This window comes from Mesoplodon bidens (genome assembly GCF_964165515.1).
Source record: "Mesoplodon bidens genome assembly, contig: HAP1_SCAFFOLD_81, whole genome shotgun sequence".
Lineage (NCBI taxonomy): Eukaryota > Metazoa > Chordata > Mammalia > Artiodactyla > Ziphiidae > Mesoplodon > Mesoplodon bidens.
The window spans coordinates 1,701,198-1,729,055 of record NW_027672552.1 but is presented as its reverse complement, the minus strand read 5'-3'; the positions used below and the strand labels follow the sequence as shown (position 1 = coordinate 1,729,055).

General features: G+C 41.0%; 1 long non-coding RNA gene across 3 annotated transcripts in view; it reads left to right on the top strand.

Moving 5' to 3' along the window:
- LOC308610056 overlaps positions 1–27,858 on the top strand; it is a 97,713-nt gene that overhangs the window by 20,172 nt on the left and 49,683 nt on the right. For 2 of the 3 annotated variants that reach the window (XR_014014412.1, XR_014014413.1), the window contains exons 2-4: positions 9,213–9,304; positions 15,396–15,507; positions 19,500–19,611. This is a non-coding gene — a long non-coding RNA (uncharacterized lncRNA). The remainder of the gene's footprint in view (positions 1–9,212; positions 9,305–15,395; positions 15,508–19,499; positions 19,612–27,858) is intronic. The other variant, XR_014014411.1, reaches the window with a different exon arrangement.

Below are 27,858 nucleotides of genomic sequence, written 5' to 3'. Positions count from 1 at the left end.
GAGCAAAGATGGACAATTTGCATTTCTAGCAAGTTCCCAGGTGATGCTGATTTTGTCAGACCAGGGATCCCACTTTGAGAACTGCTGAGCCTAGGAACTCGAAAGGAGAAATATGAGGATAATTAAGAGGCAGAAACAAGTGGAGTAACAGCAAGTTAAACAAGTTAACCTCTACACAGAAAATGGTAAATGCCTATCAGATAAGTTCTTTGCTGTCAGACGGAGGCCAGTGGGGAAGGCTGACCACAGCGGTAATTTAGGATGTTAGCCATTAACACAGGAACCTGCGGGAGCACAGCTGAGGAGTGTGGTGTTCTGGGTAGGTGGGGAAGAGGCCAGGAAGGCTACCTGCAGAACTGGAGGCGTGAGGAGTAATTGCTGGGTTGACTTTTAAAGAAGGGAAAGTATCCAGACAAAGGTCAGGGCTAGGCATGTGCTCTTCCAGCAGAAGGAACTGTATGGAATTAAAGAGGAGTGGTGGAGTTTTTACGGAAGAGCAAATCATCCAATTTTCTCAGAGGGGAGAGTGGCAAACGAGGTTGTGATGACAGAACTGCAGAGGTAGGCAGGGGCTAGATCACGAAGGAGCGTCAGAGCTGGTTTAAGGAGTCTGGCAGGATTCTAAAGGCCATTATTTGGCATAGAATATAAAGAACAATCTAATAAGACTCCATGAACATCAGAGATGAAAAGAGAATACACAGCTATCCCCAATCCTTGTACTTCCTTCTCTGTAACTAGAACATCTCTACTGGGTTTACTCTGGCTTGCAGCTGATGTCGAGGCCTTGCTAAGTTTCTAGCCTAAGTGTGGACAAAATCCCCTTTCCTTTTAGTTTAGTCGAGAGCTTTTGGAGTTTCATAAAGGGAAATTTGTAAAGACACTAGGCAAACATGTATGAAACCAAAGTGAATAGAGAGAATACGGAAGTTGGGTCTAGAGATAAACAGACGCTTCTAGCTCCAGCTTTCACTAGCTATACAGCCTTGAGCATGTTACTTAACTTCCTGTGCCATAGTTTCTGTATTTAAATAGAGACCTAATTCCCTAACAAGATCCATAAGATCTTATGTGTTCTGGCCCCTGCCTGCCTTTTCAGCCTCATCTTATGGCCACTGATCTTACTCTTTTATTTATTTATTTATTTATTTATTTATTTATTTATTTATTTATTTATTTATTTATTTATTTATTTATTTATTTATTTTTGGCTGCATTGGGTTTTTGGTGGTGCACGCAGGCTTTCTCTAGTTGCAGCGAGCAGGGGCTACTCTTTGTTGCGGTGTGCGGACTTCTCATTGCAGTGGCTTCTTTTGTTGTGGAGCACGTGCTGTACGCGCACGGGCTCAGTAGTTGTGGCGCAGGGGCTTAGCTGCTCCGTGGCATGTGGGATCTTCCCAGACCAGGGATCGAACCCTTGTCCCCTGCATTGGCAGGCGGATTCTTAACTACTGTACCACCTGGGAAATTCCTGATCTTTCTCTTTCTGCTCCATCTGCATAAATCTTCTTCAAGCTCGTGTTTGTCATGCTCCCTTCTACCACAGGGCCTTTGCACATACTGTGTCCTCTGTCTGCAATAGTCTTGCCTCCCTCTTCAGTAATTACTAGATTTAGATGTAAGGCCCACCCCCTCTAGGAAATCTTTGATCTCTCTGAATAGGTAAAATCCCTCCATAGGCTTTTTTACTCTGAAGAACTTATATGATAGCACTTAATATTGTTATTTGTGTAACTGTTTGCTTAATGTTTCTCTTCTCCTAGACCAGGGGTCAGCAAACTATCTCCATCTTTGGCCTGCAGCCTATTTTTGTAAATGAAGTTTTATGGAAAAGCAGCCATGCCCACTTATTTCGATATGATCTGTGGCCACTTTTGTACTACAGTGGCAGAGCTGAGTAGTTAGAGCAGAATTTATGGCTTGAAAAGCCTAAATATTACTCTGGCCCTTTACAGAAAAAAAGCTGCCAGTTCCTGTACTTGACTATAGTCTCCATGAGAGCCCGTACAAAGTCTATATTTGCTTACTCACATATCTTCAGCATCTAGCCCAGTGTCTGCTACATGGAAGATGCACAATAAATAAATAAATGAATAAACAAACGAACAATAAATGCAAGGAGATTTTTTTTAAGTGTCTATTTTACTAGAATGTTGAAAGGGTTAAATAAGATAATATATGTAAAGAACCCAGCAATAGAGTGCCTGAAACATAGCAGATGGTTAATAAATGTTGGTAGTTATTATTATTCTCAGTCTTTCCTTAGTGCATTTTAGTCTTCTCTCTGGGTCTGGACCTAAGCTGTCCCCTGGCCCTGGGCTGAGTCGCATTCCTGTCCTTCACCTGTCCTACTTTCTCTTGCCCTCTGGCCTTTGCATGTCTATTTCTGACTCTAGGATTCTTTTCTTGGTCTCAGATTCTTAGGAATGTCTTCTCCACTCTTCCTAGAGATTTCCTTCTAGGATGTTCAGTCTATTTGAAGCATATTATTCTCAAACCTTGTCGTAGCCTTAGGGTGACCCTCCTTTAACCTATCCCCGGGGCTTGGCTTCACGAGGGTCATCTAAGTGATGGCAGTTATCTAAGTGATGGCAGTTTTGTCTTATTTTATGGCCACCTCTTTCAGGGACAGCAGGCAATTTCTTCTCTTCTGGTTCAGCAGGAGAAGCTGTAGGATTGGAGGAGAGCTCCTAATAAGAGAGCAATGAACAGAGGCTCGGGAACTGAACCTGTGTGGCTTTAAGGCAGAAGGGATCGAAGCGCAGCCCAGAGGCTGTTCAGCCTGGACACAGGCCCAGCTGGTGCAGAACCTAAAAAGAGGGGGTTTAGTAAAACCAGGGGTCAGCTCACTGTAACCTACAGGCCAAATCCAGGCTGTCTCCCATTTTTCTGTCCCTTTCATGCTAAGAATGGTTTTTGCATTTTTAAATGGTTGGGGGAAAAAAATCAAAAGAAGAAGAATATTTTGTGATACATAAAAACTATATGAAACCCGAATTTCAGTGTCCGTAATAAAGTCTTACTGGAACACAGCTGTGCTCATTCATTTACGTCTGTGCCTGCTTTCACGTCACAACAGCAGAGTCCTTGGCGTCAGAGACCATAAAGCGGAGGATGTTTACTGATAGGCCCTTGAGAGAAAAGGTTTGCCAACCTCCGAGTTATACGAGTAGCCTGAGCTGTGGACAGTGACTTTGACCTGAGCTCGTGAGAGCCTCTTTTGAGTTCAGTGTTGCATGGCCTCTACAAACCCCACCAGATCCCAGCCCAGGGTGCAGCCCAGGGTGAGGTAGGGAGAGAATGGGTTAATTAGATGGGTTAATGAGAGGAATCCTTCTTGAAGGAGGTGGGAAGGGATGAGATGAGAGAACACAACAGTCTGGTTCAAATGCTGGTTTCGCCACTTAGAGCAGTGGGAGCTTGAGCCAGTGTCTTACCTTCTCTGAGCAGCAGTTCCCATATTTTATAATGTGAATAATTATCCTCTCAAATATACAGTGACATGGTGAACACCGAATGAGCTAATGCATGCAACAATGCCTGGGGTGTGGTAGGCACTCAACAGATATTCACTACTATTACTATGTGTGGATGGAGTACACCAGTGGAAGAGTTGGCTTTGGGGAGGAAAAAGCCATCTCAGTGCATCCCATGGAATAGTGCAAAAAAGTAGACATTGGAGAGACACAGACCTGGGTTCAATTCTGCCTCCGCTAGTGTACGCATCACTGTTGTATGACCCTAGGAAAGTTGATTAACTTCTCTGAGCCTCAGTACCCCACCCCCGGCTACCCCTCCTTTATGTAACTCAGATGTCAAGTGGGACCTTCCTACTCTTTGATTTAGGAAACATTTCCTTATGGAACCACCTGCCACCATCTCAAGTAAAACCCATGGGACTCCTGTTTCACCCTGTGCCAACAAGGCCATTCAGAAAATTCTCTTTCAACAAGCATTTCACGAATTGAGTAAATTTACTGGAGATTTGAAGAGCTATACTTCTGAGCGTGGGATCATATTGTGCCCCACACAGTCTTTTTCTAAACCTCCTCCCCTCCTCTTGCTTCTACCTCCCTTCTTTCTGAGTGAAGAGGCCACAGTACACACACCCCTTTCTCCACCCATTTCCCTGTACACCCCGTTGTAGCCAAAAGAGGCTGGTCAAGACATTTCCTCACAAAGATGGTTCTGTCCCCAAGAGGAACCCTCCTACCAGCTGCTAAAAGGATAAATTTCCTCTAACCCCTAACAAGCAAAATAGGGATAATTATGACTACCTCACGAAGTGTTTGTGGGACTTAAATGAGGTAATGTGTCTGCCAGCTCCTGGCATGCAAAAGGCATCCCCTCCCCTCTTGATTCTTACTTTGCGATTTGAAGGAACAAAGAGAGAAGCTGAGAGATATTTTGACATAGGGGCGAGGGTTGATAAAGCAGCCAGGAAGGTCATCTCCTTGACCATCACCCTCCAGTGAAGTAGAAGAGATTATTTGCCTGGAGAAACTGGGAGAGGTGGAGGGACTCAGGGCGGAAGCCAGACAAGTCTGGTTTTTCTTGGAGTCCGTCCAAAAGGGTTTAGTTACTAAAACAGCAGTTCCTTTACATAAATCCTTCAGGTTCTTGAAAAATATTATTAACTCACTCCTGCATCATAAATAATCCTAATTTTATTAATTTTGCCTCTCAGGCCAAGGCACAGCTCCTGCATGGCCCCCTCTCCTGAGCATACAGCTGAAGGGGCAAGGTCCCCAGGCAGAGGGCAGTACCTGAGCCCTGGGCTGAAGGGTGTTACGTGGGCTGCAGTTTAAACTGGCATTCCCTGATGTTTTCCAAGCCCTTTCAGAGTGGGCTCTTCTTAATAATCTTTCCTTAGGTGTAGGACTCAGAATGGGTGGTTTATTGGCAAGGTTCTGCATGCAGAGGCATGGGAATTCTGTTACTTGTCTACTTGGACTTGTTTGATGTCCTGTTTGCATTAGTATTCTTTTTCTTTTAACCTCAGAATTATTATTATTATTTTATTATTATTATTTTTTTTACTCCTTCCAAAAGAGCTGATAGATGGCTCTCTTCTATTTTGCTTTGGGCCAAGGACGTTTCTACCCAATGTTGTGAAAACAAATGGTCCTGATTAGTCAATGCCAAGTTGTATCCTCTACCCTAAGAGGCCCTTGCTCTCCTCTCTAACTGCCCCCACCCACCTCCCTCCCTCTCTCTCTCTCTCTCTCTCTTTTTCTTTTTAAACTGAGATTTCTCATAGTTTTCTTTCCAAAACAAAGTTGAAGGGTTAGCAACACCTGTCTCTTTATATGGTGTTGTTTGGGGCTTAAGAAAAAAAAAAAAGACCTAGGAGTTTAGGAAACAAGTGTTCAGTTCCTGTTAGTCCACTGTGTGTCTTCTGAAAGAGGCTTTATTAAATGTTTTGGTTTTATGACTTACTGTTTTCCCCAAATGTAAAAATAATTTGTGTTTGTGTGTAAAACGTGGAGACACCAAAAAATATAAAGAAACGTAAATAAAAACCATGTACTGAGTTCTTCCCCTGTCGGAAACTCCACTGTTAACATATTTTTTTTAAATTTATTTTTGGCTGCATTGGATCTTCATTGCTGCACACGGGCTTTCTTTAGTTGTGGTGAGCGAGGGCTACTCTTCGTTGTGGTGCATGGGCTTCTCACTGCAGTGGCTTCTCTTGTTGCAGGGCACGGGCTCTAGGCACGCAGGCTTCAGTAGTTGTGGCACTCGGGCTCTAGAGAACAGGCTCAGTAGTTGTGGCACATGGGTTTAGTTGCTCCGCGGCATGTGGGATCCTCCCGGACCAGGGCTCGAACCTGTATCTCCTGCATTGGCACACGGATTCCTAACCACTGCGCCACCAGGGAAGCCCTGTTAACATCTTGATGCATTTCCCTAGACTTTTTTCTCTGCAAATGGGCGTACATAGTTACCAAATGAGATCCTATTGTGCACACAGTTTTTTGGTTTTTAATTTAATTTTATTTAATTTTATTTAATTTTATTTATTTTTTAACATTTTCATTGGAGTATAATTGCTTTACAATGGTATGTTACTTTCTGCTAACAAAGTGAATCAGCTATACATATACATACATCCCCATATCTCCTCTCTCTTGCATCTCCCTCCCACCCTCCCTCTCCCACCCCTCTAGGTGGTCACAAAGCACGGAGCTGATCTCCCTGTACTATGCGGCTGCTTCCCACTAGCTATCTATTTTACATTTGGTATTGTATATATGTCCATGCCACTCTCTCACTTTGTCCCAGCTTACCCTTCCCCCTCCCCATGTCCTCAAGTCCATTCTCTAGTAGGTCTGCGTCTTTATTCCTGTCCTGCCCCTAGGTTCTTCAGAACCTTTTTTTTTTTTTAGATTCCATATATATGTGTTAGCATATGGTATTTGGTTTTCTCTTTCTGACTTACTTCACTCTGTATGACAGTCTCTAGGTCCACCCACCTCACTACAAATAACTCAATTTCGTTTCTTTTTATGGCTGAGTAATATTCCATTGCATATATGTGCCACATCTTCTTTATCCATTCATCTATTTATGGATGCTTAGGTTGCTTCCATGTCCTGGCTATTGTAAATAGAGCTGCAATGAACATTGTGGTACAAGACTCTTTTTGAATTATGGTTTTCTCTGGATATATGCCCAGTAGTGGGATTGCTGGGTCGTATGGTAGTTCTATTTTTAGTTTTTTGAGGAACCTCCATACTGTTCTCCATAGTGGCTGTATCAATTTACATACCCACCAACAGTGCAAGAGGGTTCCTTTTTCTCCACACCCTCTCCAGCATTTATTGTTTCTAGATTTTTTGATGATGGACATTTTGACTGGAGTGAGGTGATACCTCATTGTAGTTTTGATTTGCATTTCTCTAATGATTAGTGATGTTGAGCATCCTTTCATGTGTTTGTTGGCAAACTATATATCTTCAGTGGAGACATGTCTGTTTAGGTCTTCTGCCCATTTTTGGATTGGGTTGTTTGCTTTATTGATATTGAGCTGCATGAGCTGCTTGTATATTTTGGAGATTAATCCTTTGTCAGTTGCTTAATTTGCAAATATTTTCTCCCATTCTGATGTTTGTCTTTTTTGTCTTGTTTATGGTTTCCTTTGCTGTGCAAAAGCTTTTAAGTTTCATTAGGTCCCATTTGTTTATTTTTGTTTTTATTTCCATTTCTCTAGGAGGTGGGTCAAAAAGATCTTGCTGTGATTTATGTCATAGTCTTCTGCCTATGTTTTCCTCTAAGAGTTTGATAGTGTCTGGCCTTACATTTAGGTCTTTAATCCATTTTGAGTTTATTTTTGTGTATGGTGTTAGGGAGTGTTCTAATTTCATTCTTTTACATGTAGCTGTCCAGTTTTCCCAGCACCACTTATTGAAGAGGCGGTCTTTTCTGCATTGTATATTCTTGCCTCCTTTATCAAAGATAAGGTGACATATGTGTGTGGGTTTATCTCTGGGCTTTCTATCCTGTTCCGTTGATCTATATTTCTGTTTTTGTTCCAGTACCATACTGTCTTGATTACTGTAGCTTTGTAGTATAGTCTGAAGCCAGGGAGCCTGATTTCTCCAGGTCCATTTCTCTTTCTCAAGATCACTTTGGCTATTCGGGGTTTTTTGTGTTTCCATACAAATTGGTGCACACGGTTTTGAGGCCTGCTTTTCTGCTTAACATTTATTTCATGAGCATTTTCTCAGCCTAAAAATTCATCAAAAGCACCCCTCTTAATGGCTATGTAGTACTTGTAATATTTGCTGTCCCTAACCTAATCATTCTCAGATTGTTCCACATGTAGCCTGTGTCCAGTTTTCCACCATATAAATAATGCTGCAGTGAGCTTCTTTGTACTTTGTCCTTGTGTATCTGTAAATTCCCATAGAAAGTATTCCTAGAAGTAGGATTACTGGCAAAATAGAATCCTGGAACTTCACATTAGTCTTTACTGACTTCAGTCAGCCCAAGGTGTTTCCCCTTGGATCACATAACAAATTTTTTAGTAACTAAAGTAGCAAAAGGGTGGACTTCCCTGGTGGCGTAGTGGTTAAGAATCCGCCTGCCAATGCAGGGGACACGGGTTCGAGCCCTGGTCCTGGAAGATCCCACATGCCGCGGAGCAACTAAGCCCGTGCACCACAAATACTGAGCCTGTGCTTCAGAGCCTGTGAGACACAACCACTGAGACCGCGTGCCACAACTACCGAAGCCCGTGCACCTAGAGCCTGTGCTCCACAACAAGAGAAGCCTCCATGTTGAGAGCCCACGCACCACAATGAAGAGTAGCCCCCGCTCGCCGCAACTAGAGAAAGCCCGCGCTCAGCAACGAAGACCCAGCGCAGCCATAAATAAATAAATAAATAAATAAATAAATAAATTTTAAAAAAATAAAATAAAATAAAATAAATAAAATAGCAAAAGGCCTAGCTGATGTTTGCATATTGCTGGTTTCACGGTATGCAGCTTGGAGACAATATGATATAATGATTTTGTGTCATAATTATGATTTGGAGATATTCCAAGGTGATAATAGTAATAGCTAACTTTTACTTGGTGGTTAGTACGTGCTAGACTGTGTTTTGAGTGTTTTACAGGTACTAACTCATTTAGTCTCACCACAAGTCTAAGAAGTAATTAGTATTATTATCCCCATTTTATAGTTGGGAAAGCTGAGGCAACAGAGGGGTCAAACTACAGGGTAAGTAGCTGAGCCAAGATTCAAACCCACGCATTTTGGCTGGGAGTCCATTTCCTTAAAGCACTTGATGACCCTGCCTGGAAGTAACCAAGTGGGTAAGATTCTTCACCCCCGACATGCCACAGCTGCAGTGGAGCGGGGAGGGGGATGGTGAATCCACTGCTCACTGCCGAGCTGCAGCCCTCCTTCCCCCAGCTCTCATTGCCCCCTTCCCTAGCTGTGCACCTGCCTGGGTAAGGACAGGAGAGAAAGCAAGCTGCAAAAAGCACCCAGTTCTGTATCTGAAGGGGAAGAGGAGCACATATCAAGGTGGTCTCAGGAAGCTGCTTATTCAGGAAGGGAGGGAAGAAATAAATGCAAAAACACTGCTTCAGGGTCTTGGTTGTTTTGTTTTGTTTTCATTCTTGGTTTTCACAATCATTAGAGCATTAGACTTGCCTAATTAGAAGCAATGTTTCCCTTACGTTTTTCACCAATTTCATTTCAGGGTGTTCCTGGCTCATCTGTTGATGCAGTGCCAGAAGTGAGCTGCAGAACAGGAGTTACTGGAGATGACAGTGACCATGAGTCCCGAAGGAGGTAACTAATCATTTTTGGTCCTGTCCACTGCTGAGCGCCTTGGTTACAAATGACCTCTAGACAAGTGTTCAACCTGGATGGTTCTAAAGGCATCTTGTTGGAGAGAGCACTGCATGGGACCGGAGTTCTGATTAATGGCCATTTTCTTTTGTCCCGCCTCCTTGTGTTTCCTTAAAATAATACTGGTGTTACAAAAGACTACACAGGGTGTTTCTGTTTAGGTAAAGTCGACTGGTGCCGGGGTGAAACAAAACATAACACAACCACTGCAGCAAAACACAAACACAGAGCAAATCCGTCCTGCTTCACCTCCCCCTGGCCAGGTTCCACATAAGGAAACCCAGCCAGAGGATTTCCCTCGGTTCGCAATGGCTCAGGACAGAAATGTATAAAACTTTGAACAGCTCCAGCAGTGACCCAGGGAAGAAATGAATCACAGAACCTTTCAGGGATGTGGCCAGCCTAGAAATCCTCCCACGGGTGTAGGTCTCTGCAGTGGGGGACCTGGAACAGCCAGAAATATACCTTCAGTGTTTGCTCTGCCTGGATCTGACACATAGAGGCATTCAACCAATGTATGCTTAATTGCAGTGGGTTCTGTTGGAGTGAATGGAATAGTAAAAGGCAGAAGTAGAGATGCTTTTTCCTTTGATTTTGAAATAGTCTAAGAGCACTGATAATAATAGTAGTAATGATAATAATAGTTAACATTGTTTCCTGTGGGCCAGGCCCTGTTCCAAGCAATCTCTCCTTCCCTCAGGGGCAACCTCTATCCTTATTTATAACCCCATAGGTTAGTTGGCAAAGGGAGATGTTTAATAGGGGGGAAATTATCAAAGTTCATCAAGAGTCCTCAGTTTCCCTGACTGCCTCTGTGATCTCTAATTGGCCCAGTTGCTCAGAGGCCCTAACAGCTAAAAGGTAGTAAAGTAAGGAGTCAAGTTCACATTACACATTGGGCCTCAAAAAATAAAAATGAAATAAAAAAGGTTCATTATTGAGTTCAGCCTCCTTGAGGTCACATCAACCTGATCCACTTCCTTTGTTGTAGAGATCCAGAAGCACCCTTTCAGATCTTGAGGATGGGATGGGAGTGGGGAGGAGGTTGTATCCACCTACCTAAGCAGGTTTGTAAACAAACGACAAGCAAATTAAAGGGGAGTCCATGGTAGAGTTTTATGTACAGCTAAAAACATCCAAAATGCCTTCTAATACTCAAGAATTATATAAGGTCTATTGTTATGTGTAGAAGCCTCTGAGCCCCCCTTCTAAGAATTCTCCCAGGAGGTTGGGGATTGGGAGTAGCAGCCATGTTGGTGACATGTGGTCCTTCCCCGTGTTGACTGAGGGGACTGGAAGCAGACACCGGACTCAAGGCCAGCCAATTGGATCCTCTCTCCCAGGAATTTATCACTGCAATGAAAGGATGCTGGTTAGCGTGGGCTGGTCTCTTAAACCAAGGACATACAACTCAAGAGCTGTGTTAGTGCACCATAGGCAGCAGAAGCACAGAACACCTGACTGCAGGGAGAAGGAAGCAGATGTGCAGGGAGACAGATGAGGGCCCTGAAGTAAGATACTGGAGAAGAGGACAGAAGGAGAAAAAGAGACAGCACTGGAGCAAAGTAGCTGATTGGCCTCTGCTGGTTTTCTAATTTAGTTCCTATTCAAACCGCCCTGAGACCCAGCTGTGCCTCTTCTTCTGGGGTGCCGTTGGCTACTCTTGAACCTTTATCCTATAACCTCTACTCTTTTGATAATGCTAACTTGAGGGGCTTCTGTTACGTGCTGTTCCAGCTACAATGGCTGTGTAACAAAAACCACCCCAAAATTGAGTGGCTTAAAATAAGAACACTTATTTTGCTTAAAAATCTGCACTCTGAGCAAGGCTTAGCATGGACAGCTTGTTTCCACTACAACTTGGTTTCAGCTGGGGTAGTTTGAAGGCCAGGAGCTGAAATTGTCTAAACTCTTACGTATGCCTGGCCTGGGAAGACTCAAGCAGCTGGGGATTGGAAGAGCTGGAGCTATGTGGAAATCTCTCTGTCCATCTATGGTTTCTTTATCATGGTGGCTTCAAGGTAGATGGATTTTCCCCTGGAGGCTCAGGGCTCCAAAGGTACAGTTCTCAGGGAGAGAGGGCCAGGTGGAAGCCATATCACCTTTTATGACCTAGCTTCCAAAGTCATGAGGTGTCATTTCCACTTCATCCTATTTGTGGAGGAAGTTACAAAGATCCACCCAGGCTCAAAGGGCCACTGCCTCTCAATGCAGGAATGTTACCATCACATTGTGAGAAGAACATGTGATGTATATTAATGTGGACATCTTTAGAAAATAGAATCAGTCATACTTGTAAACAAAAGAACCTTGATTAACATACGGAATAATCCCAAAAGCTCAAAAAGGTATCAGAGTTCCCATAAGATTATCAGTGTTATGATGGAAAATATCCTGGTTTCTGCATACAGTGAGAATTCTTTCTTTTTCTTCTGAATTAGTGAACATTGAATTTATCCATAGATGGTCTCACTGGGTTCTGCCCAGGAAACAGTATTTTAAAGTTGACTTGTCTCCCTGATTCTGGAACCATCTTGTCCTTAATTTTGCCATAGAATTAGATGTGGATTAAGTTCAAATCCCTTGTTGTTTGTAGCAAAAAGTTTCTCGTCATCTTATTTTCAAATGTCATTTGCAAGCATATCCTTTCTTGCTTGGTGAATGAGCTTTTTTCTCCAACTGTACTCTACTCATACTTTTAATAAATAATCAGGTTTTCAGGGTGCAAAATACTCGAGAGCTGTAAAGTAGGCACTGCTGAAAGATGTGTTAACTCCTTCGGGCCTCCAAGGTGCTATTTCAAATGTTACTGCTTCATATCCCATAATAGAAGCTTGAACCTTATCGATGGCCTTTCTTTGTGTGTGTAGAGGGTGAAGGCTAGGAAAGGAAGAGTTGGTGACCTGGAACGGGGAGCTGAATTAACTCTTTCAGCAAGGCTTAAAAGAAAAGATTTTAGTCTTTTATAAACTCTAAAAGATACTGAAGCTTCCAGAATAAATCAGTACCTAAGATAGTGTTATTAGATGCAATAATTACTGGAATGATAAAATCCTTGTTGATGCTAACTGAAAATAGGTATGTTCTATACTTACTTTATAACAGCATTTCCAGTACTGTCCTAGAATGAAGTTAACTATAAAAATATGCACATTCTGATTACATATAGAAAACTTCAAATTGTCATCTTTTTATTATCAATAAAGTTTACTCAGGTTTGTACAAAATTCTTCAATTTATGGGTTCAGCCTGTTGTTTGATATGTGGAATAAAAAGATAAGACCATTGATGGCAAGTTTTCAAAATTCTACCTATAATAAGTGAATATGCATGAATATAGGGCCAGCCTGAATAATAGGTATATTTTGGATTTTGTACAACTAGTGGTCTGGTAAATATTTAGCAACCAGCTTATCCGAGGCTGGGAGTAGGAGGGTCTTGACTTACAGCATTTGCCGATTTCTGTGATGTAAATATTTCCACCATAGCTGATTTCATGCTCCTAACATGGCATCACCGAATGCAGAATTGGGAGGAGACATGTTCAGTTGGCTCTTCTGAGCTGTATGAGCCAGTCCTGCACACCACTGATTACAATTATGGGAAAGCCAGTTGGATGACTCCTGGATAAACCTTGTTATAATACTACGGGGATAATAAGAACTTACTGTATAGCACAGGGAACTCTACTCAATACTCTGTAATGACCTATATGGGAAAAGAATCTAAAAAGTGGATATATATCTGTGTATAACTGATTCACTTTGCTGTACAGCAGAAACTAACAACATTGTAAATCAACTATACTCCAATGAAAATTAATTTTAAAAAATACTAGGGGGAGGGGCTTCCCTGGTGGCGCAGTGGTTAAGTATCCTCCTGCCAATGCAGGGGACATGTGTTCGAGCCCAGGTCCAAGAAGATCCCACATGCTGCGGAGCAGCTAAGCCTGTGTGCCACAACTACTGAGCCTGTGCTCTAGAGCCCACGGGCCCCAACTGCTGAAGTCCGTGTGCCTAGAGCCCATGCTCCGCAATAAGAGAAGCCACTGTTATGAGAAGCCCACGCACCACAACGAAGAGTAGCCCCCACTCGCCACAACTAGAGAAAGCCTATGCGTAGCAACGAAGACCCAATGCAGTCAAAAATAAAATAAATAAATAAATTAAAAAAAACCTAGGGGGAATAAAAGACAAATTTCAGGTGGCAAGATCTGCAGCAGAGACATTTAATGCCCATCGACTCTCCATTTACTCCCCCACATTTCTCACTGACCAGTGGCCTGGGGACAGAGATGGAAGCATTTAAAAGTTGGTATGCAACCAGCAGCCCTCTCTTTCCTTGCCACTGCACCACTCCAGTAAAGGAGGTCACATGTTACCAGTGGTGCAGATACAAGATGGGAGAACCTGTATCAACATGGTTCCATGAATGTCTGTGTGGAGCTCAACCCCTTTACACCAACACTGGATGTGTACCATGCTTCAGTGAGCGATGCCCAGCAAGCCATCCCATACAGAATGGCTTAAGACAACAATTTATTGTTTTATCTCCCATTTCTGTGTGTTGGTTAGGCTCCACTGGGCATTTCTTCTGCTCTTCTCACTTAGGGTCTCATGTGGTTGTAGTCAAAATGGTGGCTGGGGCTGGAGACCTTGGAAAGTTTGACTGGGATTGAACTGAGGATGGCCTCTTTGCTGAGGTCTGGCACCTAAGTGCTCCTCCACGTGGAGTCTCATTCTCCAGCCATCTGTGCGTGGCCTCTCTTTGGCAGTGGCAGTGGCAGTCAGACTTCCTATATCATGAGTGACTTCAAATGCAGAGGCTGTCAAGATTTCCTAAGGCTTCTGCTCCATTTTCTTGGTTAAAGTGAGTCATGGGATCAGCACAGAGACAGACAGGGAGGTGACTAGACAAGGGTGTGACTACCAGGAGGTAAGAGTCACTGGGAGCCCTCTTTGGAGACTAGCTACCACATACCACAAGTAAGAATTAAGCCTTTGTTATGTTAAGCCACTTAGATTTCAGGGTTAATTTGTTCCCTTGGCAAAACCTAATCTGACTGGTCCAGAAATTGGTACTGTATTAGTGAAGATAAGATAGATGGTGCTGCAAAAATAAACCCCTAAATCTTAGCAGCTTAACACATGGGCCTCTGGGCGACTTATGGCTCTCTAGGACTGTTGCCTTCCAATGATGACTCAGGGGTCTCGGTTACCAAAGTGATGACTCAGGCCACTTGCATTTTGTTGGTGCACCATCTGGAACATGTGGCTCCCAGCTCACCTGGGTAGGAGGAAAGAGGACAAGGGGAACTCATGGCTCTTAAGTACCTATTAGCCAGAACTAGTCATATGCCTCTTGCCCCAACTATAAGGAGGCTGGAAAATTTGGGGGAGCACATGGATATTTGATGATTAATAAATATCTCTGTCATGAAGTTATATGGAGCTCTTCGCCTCTTTCGTTTTTCCTCCCTTCTCACCTCACCCTCTATAAAAATTTTAAGAAAAAGAGAGAGTTGGGGGCAGGAGTGGGAGATAGGAAGGAAGGAAACAGCAAGGAAGGGAGGGAAAGAAGGAAGCAGGGAGGGAGGGGTGGAAGGAAGGAAGAACACCGGAAAGAATTTATAGGATGCAAATACAACGACTAAACTATTAACAAAACTATTAACAAGTACTGCTAAACAAAATCTATTAAAAAATAATAGCAAAGGCTTTCACTGTGTTTTTAGCTGTTTTTTTTCCTTTTAATCAGCAATGATAAGGAAACTAAACCAGATTAAGTGCTATCTTATTGGAGATACAAAGGCAAACAAAGGGAAAGAAGTGATTGAAGAGCACTTCAGAAAGCTCAGTACATTCAAATCAGCAGGGCCTGATTACTCACATCCAACGGTGCTTAAGGAATTGGCAACTGTAGTTGCAGGACCACCAGCCTTTATTTTAGAAAAGGAAGGTTGGACAGGAGAAGGTCCTGACAAGTAGAATCTGCAGATGGAGTATCGTTTTTTTTTTTTTTTTTTCAACAGAGAAAAGCACAACTGTAGTAATTATAGACTCTTCAGCTTATCTTGGATACCTGGGAAGATACAAGAACAAATCATCAAACAATCAATTTGCAACCATCTAAAAGAGCATAAGGTACTGGGTAGTAATCAACATGATTTTGTGAAGTACAAATTATGCCAGACCAATTTAATTTTACCAAGAGAGGATGATGAGCCTGATGCAAGAGGGGAAAGCAGTACCTACAGTTGAACTTCAGTAAGGTTTTTTTGTTTGTTTTCTTTTCTTTTTTTATCCATCCCCTGACATTTTCAGCATCAACTCTCCAAGAGGATGCTACCTAGATCAACAATTGGGTGGGCACGACTCTGGATGAGGCACTCAGCGTGATAAAAACAAAGATTCTGCTCTAGGTTGACATACTTATTAGTAATAGTTATTGTTATTTTAATCAGTTGATGTGGACAAAGAAGATGACAGAGGTAAAGAAGATGTTGAGATAAAAATAACATTCTCTACTACAGAGGGGAAGTATGAGAGAAAAGAGGAGATATAAAAACCAATCTAAGAAATCCAGCAGCTAAATAATATGGGATCCAGGAAAGGAGAACAGAGAAAATGGCAAAAGGGAAATTTCTAGAGAAATTATATAAGAAAATTTCCCAGGAAAGGACATACATGTTTACATTAAAAGAGCCCACTGAGGGCTTCCCTGGTGGTGCAGTGGTTGAGAGTCTGCCTGCCGATGCAGGGGACGCGGGATCGTGCCCCGGTCCGGGAAGATCCCACATGCCGCGGAGCGGCTGGGCCCGTGAGCCATGGCCTGCGCGTCCGGAGCCTGTGCTCCGCAATGGGAGAGGCCACAGCAGTGAGAGGCCCATGTACCACAAAAAAAAAAAAAAAAAAAAAAAAAAAAGCCCACTGAGGGCCAAGTACAGTAGATGGGGAAAATAAGCCACTTGGATACAACACTGTGAAAATTAAAACTCTAAGAATAAATAAAATTTGTAAAAGTTTCCAGAGGGAAAAATTAGGCCACCTACAGAGGAATGAAAATTGAGTAGCCAAATTCTCATTAACCTCTCTGGCTGCTAGAAGATAATAGAGTGGTCCTTTCAATTCTGGGGGAAATTGAATTTAAAAATAATTTCTATATTCAGCCAGCCTATCATTCAAAGAGTAGAATATAGGCATTTCACATAAACCAGCACTTGGAAAGTTTACTTCCCAGACTCCTTTCTTAACAAGTTACTTGAATATGTATTCCAGCAGAATGAGGATATTATCCAAGAAAGAAGAAGGCGAGGGTCCTAATATTGGAAACAGAAGTAGAGTATAATACAAAGTCTTCCAGTTTAGAGCAGGAGAATGAAGAGTTCCAAAGGTAAGGACTCTTGGGCAGGAGAGAACTCCTTGCAGCTCATGGTGTGATTGAGGGAACAAAAAATAAAAAGAAACAAAAAACAGAAAAGACTTGAGTGTTATGATAAAGTATATATTTAGACAATAAAAATGACAGGCAATTAAGAACTCCAGAAAAAAACAAAAAGCTAACTGAGAATGTTATGGTCCAATTTTGAAGAAGAAGAATATGTAGGATTTTCAATAATATATAGACTGTTAGAGAAAAACTAGTACATGGTGTTAAAACATTATCCTTTGAGTAGGTGAGGAGTTATGACAGTGCCCTCCTAGAAAAGGAAGTGGCAATCCTAACATTCTCCTTAGCTTGGCAGTGCACGATGTTGATGTAGTCTTAATAATGTAAGTACTTTGGCTTTAAACTCTTGCAGTCAATGGACAGAGTAAGGAAGATCTTGGCTATGTTGCAGAAAAAAGAGGCAAACATTAATCTTCATAATATGAAAGTATAGCTGACCGAAGGTGGGAAGTGCAAAATGAAGGAAATACGAAGAGAAGAATAGTGTCACTGACACCCTCAACTTCTATAATGAGAAGTCAAGATACTCAGGTTTTCAGAATGAGAAATTGAGGCATAACATAATATTTAAAGTTACAAGGGTAACCACAACAAAACTTAAAAATAATGATATAACTACCCCAAACTGGGAAGAGTTGGGAGGAAGAAGAAGATAACATAAATGAGCTAAATGCTTATCTTTTGTAACTGGAGGCCATCCATAACCAAGAAATTGAAAAGAGGAATCACATATTCAAAGAATGTATAATTCATGAGTGATTTTTCATAGGCATACGTTGAAGGTCGTGGGCACAATCTCAGAGCACAGGTATCAACAATCTCTATAGCTTAAGGACACATTATGGTGTTGATGATCTTGCAGCCATGACATTTTTTCCCATTCCATTAGCCATGCCCTGTTATAAGATTATACTTGCAAACTTAAAGCCCTATCTGCTTTAATGCTTTTTAAGTTTTTCTCAGAATTATCTCTAACATTTCACAGAGTACTCTCTCCAAAATTAATAGCATGGTATATGGCCACGTGGCCTCTTTATGGTATTTTATTATATCTAATTTCTGTTCCCCAAGAGTATATTCTCAGAATTAGGGTTTTGCCTCCACTGGATGAAAGCTTAGATGACCTTGTTATAGGAGAAAAACTATTTTAATATTATAACTCTAAAAATTAAAATAATACAAAAGTCACTTGAATCACTTCTAGATGTTCCTGTGCATTTAAATAACAGCATGTTAACAAGCTCCTGTTAAATGATGGCAGATGCAAGTAGAACTCTGCTGTAACTTCATAATTGAGGTCCAAAAAATTCAGTCGTGTAATGTGTGGGACCCACTTAGTGCAGAGTTCATGAAATGACCAATGTGAACTGGCTCCAGGAGGACAGGAGCCAGTCACCAAACTCGGCATATCCAAATTTCCATTATCAAAGAGTGTGTAATTACAAGCTCCACAGTATTTCTGATTACTGGCTAGAGTGGCATGCCACATAGCCACACACGTAAACTCAGTTGCCATACACACTGCCTACTAGCTTTAAATTATGCAATTCTTTTTTTTTTTTTTTTTTTTTTTTTGGTGGTACACGGGCCTCTCACTGTTGTGGCCTCTCCCATTGCGGAGCACAGGCTCCGGACGTGCAGGCTCAGTGGCCATGGCTCACGGGCCCAGCTGCTCCGCGGCATGTGGGATCTTCCTGGACTGGGGCATGAACCCTTGTCCCCTGCATCGGCAGGTGGACTCTCAACCACTGTGCCACCAGGGAAGCCCTAAATTATGCAATTCTTTATTACTCTTGGCAAGAGTTAAACTATTTCAAATTTCACAGAAATTGGTGCTTACCTAATAGGGCAATTACACTATTTCAAATATTCATTATTCTAATTTCTCTACAACATGAGTATATTGTAAAAGAGCGGTATTTACTTTTTAAAATTAGGGCAAATCAGGGGGGTGTTTGCAACCAGAAGAGCTAAAAGCAAAAATCTTTAAAACAGTGTTCACAAGAGGTGGAATTAGGGTTGGGTAGGGATCATCATAAGCTTCTCTGTATCATTTCTTGTACACTGTTTAACTTACTGTAAGGTGTATTTACTACTCTAACACAGTAAGTATTATATTATAGTAATTAGTTTCATAAAAACAGTAACGGTTGCTGCTCTTAATGTTTCTCAGTGACTGGTCCCTGCAATACTTGTTAAAAATGCAGAATCCCTGGTTCCAAACACAGTCCCAGTGAATATGACCCCCTCTACAGGGGCCCAGGAATCTGCATTGGAACCAGTGGTTTAGACCCAGATCTTACTAAAGGCTCACTTGTGTGTCTTCTTCAAGCATATTTCAGGATTGAACTTCTTGTGAAACCATCACATGCTGCATTGCCTTCTGTGGTGTTTACCATATCCCAGCATCCTTCCTTCCATTTCTGTACCACTAAAATGAAGGAAAAAAACCAAAACGACCTCACTGTCTCTCTCTTTTGGTGTATGATATTATCTAGGGGAACAGCAGTTCTTTTCAAGGTCCTTTAAGCTGTGCAACCTCTTGAACATGGAACAGCTAAGAAAATCTCAGTTTTAAAATTCATGACAATGACTGGTTTCTTAATTATGTAAGGAGAAAGATTTTGAGACTGTCTTTATATCTTATTTTGGTGCTAATCATTTTTTCTCATTCCCATGACTGCAGGAATATTGATCTCAGTGTTACTTTGACCATTAATGAATTTTGATGGCAATAAGCAGAGACGCACACCTCCAGCCTCCTGGGAGCTTAATCTTCTGCTACAGCGTTTGCATTTGTAAGTCAGCACCTGTGTGATCCATATTCTAACTATTTGTTATTCTCCTTTAATTACATATCGGTGGTGGTCCATCTGTAGCCTGAGAGCAACCAACTGGAGACTCAAAGAAATTATTAAAGTGTTAACTTTAAACTAGAAGGCCAAGAGGAAACATATTGGGTTTGTTCCTACCCATTCCAGAATGATGTTTCAGGAACGATTATTCCCTCTCTTGTCAAGGAAACTTGGGTCTAAAAAGTTAGTACAGAACTTTTACCTTCAGAGAAGTTCTCACCTTAAATATTTCCTGTATCACCAGTATTTCTGTTAGCATCAGCTTTACCTCATCTGTCAAATACCATTTTGTTTGGCAGGTGATACATTTTAAATCCTGTACTTCCTACTTGGTCCTGATCAGTCACTCAAGTCGGGGTTTAGGGAATTGTAGATGGTCAAGTCAGTCCCCGAAAACTTTTCCTTTTAGCATTTTGGCAACTTTTTATTTTGACATAATTTCAAATATCTATAAAAGTTTCAAGAATTGTACAAGAAATCCCCTTTACTGAGATTCATATTTATATCTTGCCCCATTTACTACCTCTCTTTCTATGAATCTGTCTATATTGCACACTCTCTTTCTTTCCTGACCCATTTGAGAGTAAGTTGAAGACGTTGTACCCCTTTACCCTGAAATATTTTGTTATTTTCCTAAGAATAACATTCTTTTTAATAACCATGGTTTTATCAAAATCAGGTATTTTAATGATATAAACCACAGTCCAAATTTAAATTCAGATTTTCTCAATTGTCCCAATGATGTCCCAATAATTAGTTGTAAGCTGATTTTTTCCCCAGACCAGGATGTAATCCAGGATTGTGCATTGTACTGAGTTGTAATATCTGCTTTGTTTCCTTTAATCTGGAAAAGTTTCTGAGCCTTTGTCTTAACTTGACATCTTTTAAAGAGGGCAGATCAATACTCCATTTTTTTTGCTTTGTCTTTCTTTTTTTGGGGGGTGGGGGGAAGACTCTTCATTCTGGGTTTGACTAGGATGTCCTCATGTTTAGACTTGGGTTATGTATTTTTGGTGGAGATACCATTGAGGTGAGGTCCTGTCCTTGTCAGTGTACCATATCAGGGGTACCCAGTGTCCATTTGTGATGTTAACTTTGATCACTTGGTTCAGGTGCTTACTCCACTGTAAAGTTATAGCTTTTCTCTTTGTAAATTACAAGTGTTTTGTGGGGAAATCTTTTGAGACTGTGTCAATATCCTGTTTATAAAATTTTTTCTGACTACTTTGCACTGATTGATGATGCTCTAACTCCATCATTCCTTCTAGATTTATTAGTTGGCATTTTGCTGTAAGGAAGAGCTTTCCTTCTCTCCATTTACTTTTTTTGCTTATTTAAGTCTGAACTCATGGATTCTTAGGTTATTCAGTGGGTTATAATCTATTTCTGTCCTTTTTAATTTTGATGCTTAAATTTTCTCAAATTTGGCCAGTGACAGCCCCTTCAATCTGTTTGTCTTTTTGACATGTTTCCATGATGCTTTGAAGCACTACCTTAGTTTCTGTAGCAACTGGCTCATCTTGTATTCCCTCTGCCCCCTCCCTGGAATTAACCATTTCTCCAATGAGCCCCCAGGTGAATTTTTTTTTTTTTTTTGCGGTACGTGGGCCTCTCACCGCTGTGGCCTCTCCCGTTGCAGAGCACAGGCCCCGGACGCACAGGCTCAGCGGCCATGGCTCACAGGCCTAGCCTCTCCGTGGCATGTGGGATCCTCCCAGACCGGGGCACGAACCCGCTTCCCCTGCATCGGCAGGCAGACTCTCAACCACTGCGCCACCAGGGAAGCCCCCCGCAGGTGAGTTTTGGTAAGATAATCAAATTTATCTTTTGTGCCTGCCCCTCCCTTTTTCTCTTACCTTTCAGTAACCTGTCCCATGAGTCCCTACTGTAACTGTGATTTTCAGTATCTCTAGTTAGAGAGGAAATTCTGATAAATTCATTCACCTTAAAATTGTTTAGGAATGATTGCATTATCCTTCTTAGAAATGTTTGCATTTTAAAAAAGGAAACCAGTTAGAAAGCAATGCTCAGTTAAACAACAATGTTAATCACAGAATGTTACTGGTGAAGGAGACTTTAGATCACAGGGTCACAGACTCAGCCCCCCTCAGCCCCCTAAGAGTTAGCGTGAATGTGTGTGTGAAAAGCCCAGTGATGTCAGCAACAGAGTGGTACAGACTGGGCTAAACTGGAGGGTGCGAGCCCACCTAATGATATTTAAATTAAAATAAATAAATAAACACTGGGCAGACAAAGCAAAATTATTTTATTATCCTTCTTTAGCAGAGGGTGGTCTATTAATGACTTTTGTGTTAAAGTAAAACTAAACTAATGGTTTTAACATTGTGCTTGGGGGAGCCACCAAGATGCTTTATGGAACTTTCCTGGGGGTTCTGGATATTCTGTGGACAGATCCACTCTCGACCTCCCAATCCTCTTCAGCCAGAGTCGCTTCCTTGTTATCAGTTTGATGTGACAGGTACTGTGGGAGTCTTGTTTGAAGGAAGGGATCTGTGGATTTTAAAACAAGTTCAACAAACACTGATGTAGTCCAGCCACCTAACCTTGCAGATTCTTGCAGATAAGCAGACTGAGGCCATCCTGGGATAACCAGTATTGCCGTGATCGTTACTGGCAGAGTTAAGCCTAAAACCCAGGTCTTCTGATGCTTGGTCCAAACTTTCTTCCCTACATAAAGTTGCTTCATCTAATGGTGGAAAATCAGGTGCTAGTGGCGAAGGTTATCCTAATGTCGTATCAGGTACACAATAGGCCGTCTCTAAGTAAAGATGTCCCTGGTTGATACACAGCCTTTCATGCTCTGAAGACAAATACCCGTCCTGATTCTAGAGCTCTATAAATTGAGCATGTAAGTGAATATTTAGGTAGAAAAATCAGGTCATCAAACACTTTAGTCACTGGTTAGCATGTTAAAATGATACTTTCATCCATAAGGAGGTATGATTTCTAATAAATACATCAGATAATTTTTTCAAGTATATTCTTAATACTCCTGGAAGATTTTTGCTAATTGATAGACTATCAAAGACTATTTCCTTTTCCATTCTTAAGAAATCATCTTTTACTATGATAAAGTTTTTCATTTCTTCAGTTAAAATGTATATGCTTAAAAGAAAAATGGTAAGATCTAGTATAAATCACTACATAGACATCATAAATCATTTGAAAGAGGACTGTTTTCATCAATGTAGGGTTCTACTCAAACCTGTAGTTCTATTACAGTATAATATTTAACAGCTGGCAAACTCTTGCCTAAGTACTTTACTTTTTAAATTTTTAACCTTTATCTCTGCAAAACTTAAAACTGGAGTAATTTCTGAATGCTCTCACAAGCCAGTTCAAAATTCCTGTATCTCTTTCGTTTTTCAAATGAAACGGAGCTTTGTCTTCAATTGTCTAGTTTATTTTTCTTGATAGAAATAATATTTCTCCAAGGTTTTAAGAGGAAAAAATAGTATTAACATATAAGTTGAATGTTAACACTTCTGATTGCTTCTAACATCCTGATATGATTAAAAGAGGACAGAGAGGCCGGGAAAGTCCTTACAAACTAGATTTAAAATATTGCTCATTTAAACATCTCAGATCAAATGTAGTTCTGTTCAAGTATAACTCACTACTGGTAAATGCTAAATTGTTCTTGAAGCAAGCATTACTTCAACTTTTGTGGATTATTTTCTTAAATTTTAGACTTTACCATTCATTCCTTTCACTTTTTATTGTCATTTTTTTGCTCATTTTGTAAGAGGGGAGTTTTGGGTTTTATTTTTTTAAAGGAAATACTAAACGTAATGAATGAAACACATGTTATTACTGAGCCTAAAATGAATTGCATTAGCATTAGTATCTTTTATCTAATAAATTATAGTGCATATATATGCTTACCTATTAAAAAAATTTAACTTGTGGATACCTATATTCTAATTAGTGTTCTTTTTTTTCTATCAAATAATTTATCACTGGATTTGTCACTTTACTAAGCCAGTTTCTTATTGAACATGTGAGTTTTCTTCTCTTTTTATTAATTTCATCATCATAAGACTATATGCATAATTATTCTGTTTCATCAAGAAACAGTTTTAAATGCTCACAGCGTTCATGGATGTATCCAGTTGTTTGTTATTCTTTCTCTCCTTTCTCTTCCTTTTTCTACCTTGAAGTTACCTTTTAGCCATAAGAGGCAGGTTATAGGCAATAGACTTTGTCTGTAAAATATAATGCCTACTTCACGGGGCTATTGGGAGAACTAAATACAATAATGGAAGCTCCTAGCACAGTGCATGACATCAGTATTTACTTTTACTTTTTGGTCCTTTAAGGAATTGTACTTCCACAAGTTTGACAAGTTCTCAAAACTGCTGTTCTGGGCAAAACTTCACTTTCAGTAAAATGAAAGCCTGTGAGTAACTAAGTATGGCTCTTTATAGGGGTTACATTGAAATGTAATAGGTAGATTTAGAGTTTTGCGAAAGATGGGAGCAAGACAGCTTAGTGTGAAGGGAGGAGCCTTGGTCATGGGACAGCTACTACCCCCTCAGTCACTGACTCACCGGGTGACTTAGCCACTTTGCTTTTGGGCTTCAGTTTCTTCAGCTGTTATTAGGATGTGGACGGTCTCCAGGGTGCTTTTGGTTCTAAAACCTGGTAATTCTACAAATGCAGCACTTTTAAAAAATGGATTTATCCTTGTGGTGAAAAAATTCCTGGAAGATATATACCATCACATTCATGCTGGGGGTGCCCAGGTGATGGCAGGAGGGATGGCCTTCTTTCTTCCCCCCTCTCTCCCTCTTTTCTTCCCTCCCCATCTCTTTCCCTTCTTTCCTTCCTTCCCTGACTTGTTTCTTCTTTCAGCAGTTATTTATAGCACCTTCCATGAGCCAGGCACTACGGAGTGAGCAAGAAGTTCAGCTTGGTGAACTTCAGTGAGCTCATCTTCCATGAGCCAGGCAAGAGTGAACAAGAATGTTTCAGTCCAGCATTCATGAAGCTAATAGTCTTTTTATCTATTTCTTTTTTTTCCCCTAAAAAATGTCAAACATATAGAGAACCAGAAGGAACAGTAACTTGAACATCTATATCTCCTAGATTTACCAACTGTTAACATCTTTTATTCTCTGTGTGTGTGTGTGTATACACCCATATGTATATATATACACACCCATATGTATATATATATATGTGTATACACACACACACGTTTTTCTGAACCATTTAAAAGTGCAGACACCATGTTTCGCCTCTAAGTACCTGAACGTACATCTCCAAGAATCAGTACACTCTCACAAGTAACCATAATACCATTATCACACCTAACTTAGGTGACCCACCCCCAAATTAGCACCAATCCTATAGAATTATATAATGTCTATTCCATATTCAGATTTCTTTAATTATCCCAAGAATGTCTTTTATTGCCCTCTTCATCAAATCCTGGTTCACCAATCAAGGTTCACACATTAATTTGGTTTTTATTCCTCTGTCTCTTTTAATATAGAACTGTTCCCCCACTTTTTCTTTTTTAATGACATTCACTTTTTGAAAAGTGCAGGCTCATTGTCTTACAGAACATACAAAGTTCTAGATTTGTCTGATTGTTTCCTTACGGCGTCATGTAACTTATTTCTGTATTCTGTGTATTTGTTGTAATCTGGAAGTCTAGATGTTTGATTAGATTCATGTTAAAAGTTCTTGGCAAAAATATTTTATAGGTGAAGTTGTGCTACAAAGTTATATATATTTGAAGTTTTCTACAAAGGTCATCTATTACTAATGATGAAGAACTAGAAATAAATTTAAATTTATATAATACATTGAATATAGTGGAAAAAAGCATGAGTTTGCTAGCAGAGGCCTGGATTTGAGTACAGATTCTATTCTCTCTAGCAGCTTGACCAGATTAATTAGCCTAGTAGTTTAGCTCTCCACAGAAGACCAGAGAAGACAGAATCACTCCAGGAACCTTCTTGAAATATGCATGCTTGTCCCTCCACTCCACTCCCTGGTATTTTTTTTAAAGGGGGACTTTTTTATACCACCCCTCATCCCCAGGCCACCCTTCTCACCCCCACCCCAGGCTTAAATGCCACCAATTCTGTGTGCCAGGTGTCCTTATCTGAGAAATTTGGAAAATCTCTACCTTGAAGGGTTATTGTAAGTGTTGGAGATTAATAATAACATGTGTAAAGTACATAGCACAGAGCCTGCCGCATTATTATATGCTCAATTCACCACCACTGTTATTGTTATTACATCAGTAATTTGCAAAGAAGGGAGAGAGAATTTGAAAAGGGACAGGAAGTGGTATAGTACAGAATATTCAGTTTCTAAGTGGTTACTTCAAAAACCTTCCAAGAGTGTTTGTGCTCATGCAGTGACATCAGTAAAAGTTCAGCTGAGACAGTGCTATGACACAGTAATCATTAACATTTGTGCAGCCCTTTACAGTTTACAAAGCACATCCACGTTCATTATTATGTTTGATATATGCCCTCTTTCACGAAGATCAGCTGCGCTTAATGCTTCGCCCAAGGACACAGCGTAATCAGTGGGGGAGCTCAAATTAGGAATTCTGATTGTAGAACAGACTTCTTTTGCTGAAAATGTGCAGCCTGGAACAGACACCAAATGTCTCTTTTCTAAATTCCTGACCAAGGGACTCTTTCCTTATGGTGTCCGTTACTGAAATGTTTAGTTTAAAACTCTTTTGAGTCTATTTCACACTTACAGCTCCTCATCTGTCGTATTTTATCTGCGTTGGGTGACATTTCCTGTACTGTCGTGTGTTGTCACTCAGCCAGAAGGCTTTAGTTATTTCTTGCTCTTTGCTCTAACAGAGAGAAGTACTGTTTAATGAATCTGAATTAACACCATCAGGTGCATATTAAAAATGCATCCGGACCTTTCAGCTGGACTAATTTCCTTCCTAACATTGTGTAGCACTGGGCAAATTAAAGACTCAGCCAAAGATTGGCCCTTGTTTTTTGAAGCAGTTAGAATTGGTGTTTCTTTGTGTTGACCTTGATATTTTTTACCTGGTCATGTATAGCTCTTTTTTGGATAAGAAAAATATTACTATTTTAAACAAAAACTGACTATCTTTGGTTTAGCAAACTAGTATAGCATAAAACATCTTAGAGGAGATGACTTATTCTTTATTATTCAGTTTAAGCTATTTTCTAGCTTCTTTTCTGATTTCTTCTTTGTATCACAAGATATTTAGAGTTTTATTTCTTAATTTCCAAATATTTGTGATTTTTTTTTTTTTTTTTTGCGGTACACAGGCCTCTCACTGCTGCGGCCTCTCCCGTTGCAGAGCACAGGCTCCGGACGCGCAGGCTCAGCGGCCATGGCTCACGGGCCCAGCCGCTCTGCGGCACGTGGGATCCTCCTGGACCAGGGCAAGAACCCGTGTTCCCTGAATCGGCAGGCGGACTCTCAACCACTGCGCCACCAGGGAAGCCACTTGTGAACAGTTTAGTTAACTTGTTGCTAGTGGTATCTACATTTCTATTCATATTAAAGTTTTAGCATAATTCTGCCATGTCCAGGGAACATATTCTGTGAGATTTCAGTCTTGTAAAAGCAGCTGAGACTTGCTTTGCTGTCCAGCATTTGTCAGTTTTGTAAGTGCTCCAAGTGCACTTAAAGAAGGAAATGTTTTCAGTAGCTGTTGGTAGGAATGTTCCTTGTATATCAGTTACACGGTGTGTTAATCTTGTTCGAATCATGTGTATTTGCTGATTTGCTTTTTTTTTGCTTGCCTGTTTGCTTACCCTATTATTTCCCAAGGGTTAAAATTTACGTTAAAGGGACTTCCCTGGTGGCACAGTGGTTAAGAATCTGCCTGCCAATGCAGGGGACACGGGTTCGAACCCTGGTCCAGGAAGAGCCCACATGCCACAGAGCAACTAACCCCGTGCACCACAACTATAGAGCCTGTGCTCTAGAGCCCGTGTGCCACAACTACTGAGCCCACGTGCCACAGCTACTGAAGCCTGCGTGCCTAGAGCCCATGCTCCACAACAAGAGAAGCCACCGCAATGAGAAGCCTGCACACTGCAGTGAAGAGTAGCCCCCACTCACCACAAATAGAGAAAGCCCGTGCTCAGCAACAAAGACCCAACACAGCCAAAAATAAATCTTTTTTAAAAAGTGTTAAAATCTCTC